The 2,799-nt window shown below is 45.2% G+C and overlaps 1 non-coding gene across 1 annotated transcript; it reads left to right on the plus strand.

Annotated features, from left to right (window-relative positions):
* The first annotated feature begins 1,957 nt into the window (after positions 1–1,957).
* Positions 1,958–2,141, plus strand: LOC119446895 (U2 spliceosomal RNA). Its single transcript, XR_005190839.1, has one exon. It is a non-coding gene; the product is annotated as a U2 spliceosomal RNA (small nuclear RNA).
* The last annotated feature ends 658 nt before the right edge of the window (positions 2,142–2,799 follow it).

The following is a 2,799-nucleotide window of genomic DNA, read 5'->3' on the forward strand; positions in this document are numbered from 1 at the left end:
GTCATCGAAAAAGATCCGTCGGCTTGTTTCGTGCAAAGAGGCAGCGTGATAATTGTGTATCTGAAGCATCTATTTGCTATGGATTACGAGATGCATACTGCGGAAGCTCATTGGTTATGGCGTTGAGCTGCTTAGCTCAAGATGGCGGGCTTGATGCCGGCCGGGGCAGTCGCATGTAAATGTGGGTGAAATGTAACTACGCTCGTGTACTTAAATTTGGCTGCACGTTAAAGAACATACAGATAGTCAAAATAATCAGGAATCCTTCACAAAGGTGTGCCTCATAATGACATCGTGGTTTTGTGGGGCAAATTCCCCTTAAATACTTTTTTAATGATTGTGGAATGCAGTTGCTCTCTAATTATTTCCATGATGCCTTCTTATGGCGTGCGCGCGCCGGTAGTCTTATCCTTTGTGTGTGCTGCTCTTATAGTAATTGAGTTATTGGTACTCCCGCCGAGACTTTCTTTTCTTGTCGCACTCGTGTTACGGGCTGATATATTTAAGTATTGACTCTTGGCATAAGTTGTTTAAAAAAATCTTTGGTGGGGGCTTCCTACAGAACAGGAAAGGGCCTAGACGTGTCCTTTAATAGCGTCGGTCTTAAAGAGGCACGTTGGTTGTTGAGCAAGGCCCTAGTGGATGACTCAGTATTAATTTTGTTTGTCTGGGGATCGGCACTTGCGCATTGCGGCAACTTCGCTTTCTTAAGGTCACTGCCTCAACCACAGGCAGAACGCTCTTTGTGGTAATTCAAGTAGCAAAGTTAGTCCTTCGAATCATAAAAAATAATTGAAGGCAGCGCTTCTTCAAAAATAAAGTTGGTTGCTTCAAGCAAAAATGTATTGCCGTACGCCATCAGTGCTCACTATTCGCACGCTTCACACCTAATTGCTATCATCATGCTATGCGTCTGTTTTCGGAACACTGGTGAGAAAGATGACCTAGAAGATGTTTATTCTCAGCTGGGGAACATAAACTACTACAGCAAAGGAGCCGTTCGCTGGGCAGTGAACGGTTATGTTTTTTTTTTTTGCTTTTTTTCGCGCGCGACAAATGAAATAACAATTGTATCGTGTCACCGGCATTATTCATTTTTAAATAACAACATATAAGGGTTGAAAAGTTCTAAAAGATCGACGCGCCCCTAAAGTGGTACGCCGGTGGGCTCTGCGTCACGCAAACGTTGAGGGCTCGTTATCGCAGCCTTATCCTGTCAGCAACGCGAAATGTGTACCATAGCTACCGTTTATAAAAAAGGTACGCTTGACAAGAACTGCGTCGGCTATCTGACGCAATTGACAGGAGTTTGCGTAGATACCAACACCACTATTCTGAACCTTGGTCGACATGTTTTATCTATATACCCACAAGCCGTATTTGGTATATATCGAATTAAATATTCCTACTGTCTGGAATAAACCGAGAATGGGAGGGCGGTTATAACTGTCACAGTACTGAGGAAAAAAACCGAGCATTTATTATGCACGCTTTATTTTTATACCTCTTCTAGTAACCTTTCAAAAAAAGTTCAGTGCCATTCCACTCCGTGAAGCTGGATGACCAGCGAACCTCTGTATGTGGAGATTGACCGTTGCTTCGTTGAAACGTTCCAAGTTTGCGGAATCGGGGACACATGGACGGTGCGCATTTCTTCCCGCCTCGGCGAGTAGCACGCTTGCGCTTGGCGTCCGCGGCCCGCTCATCGTCGGGGGCTTCCTATTGCCGCCGCCACGCAAATTCCCTTTTCTGTTCATGACGTAGTTCTTGGGAGGCACGCTGTTCTTCTTCAGACCGTACGAAACGCGGCCTACCCATTTCACAATCACAGCAAAACTGAGGAAAGGAGCCTACGTAGAGCATGACGTCAGGATCAGGAGACAGAAGACACTTGGATTGGTAGGCACTATAGTTTGAATACGGGGACGGCGTACACGTGTATGGTGTGAACGTAAACATGGCCGACGCGGATCAACGTGCGGTATCTGTTCTTATCAGCTTAACATCTGATACGGGTCGTATTTGGACCCAAGATAATAAACTTAATTTGTTTTTCAAGCTGCCGGAGTGATTGAACCCTACTTCACCTCCGCCACAGGTCGGCCCGGTATTGCACAATCTTCGGGATCGACCCACGTTTTTGGTCTACGTACATCGATCCGCATGAAACAAGCACTATACAGCTTCGCTGTAAGAGGTTTGATTATGTGTACCACAAGACATTTCTGCCATGGAACATAGCGGACCGTAATGTTAACATTCCCTGCCTGCAATACGGGGCAGCTAAAGGGCAGAGAACCACCGTAATAGCGTACAGCTCTTGTGAAAAGGTTGCACACCTAGAACCCTAAAACCATTGCATTTGTCTGACGACCGATACAACGCAACTTATGAGGATGATGTATCCGTTCCGCTTTGTTCTTTTGTTAAGCGAAAGACAGCTGGAATTCACGTTTAAGTGACGCGAAGCCCCATGGTAAACCTTTACCACAGGAAAAAAAACTATTAACTTCGAGAGATCGAAAAGTGGAACCGTGGAATTAGAGATGAAACGTGTAGTCATGGAGTTGAGTCGAGGAATCATCTCGCACGTGGGAAAGAAGAAAGAGGTTATTAAAGAAGCGAAAACTTTAGTATGGGGATAGGAACCATGCGCTGTCAAAAAATCCCTAATTTGACGGGCATAATATACAGTCACAAGAGCCGTATTAAAACAGGCAGTCGCTCTGTTTCAAAATGTGCGGACGTAACGTATGTTAAAGCAGAGAATTTTTCCCCGTCAGATGCTTCATGGACGTT

The sequence above is a fragment of the Dermacentor silvarum genome, chromosome 3 (assembly GCF_013339745.2).
Source record: "Dermacentor silvarum isolate Dsil-2018 chromosome 3, BIME_Dsil_1.4, whole genome shotgun sequence".
Lineage (NCBI taxonomy): Eukaryota > Metazoa > Arthropoda > Arachnida > Ixodida > Ixodidae > Dermacentor > Dermacentor silvarum.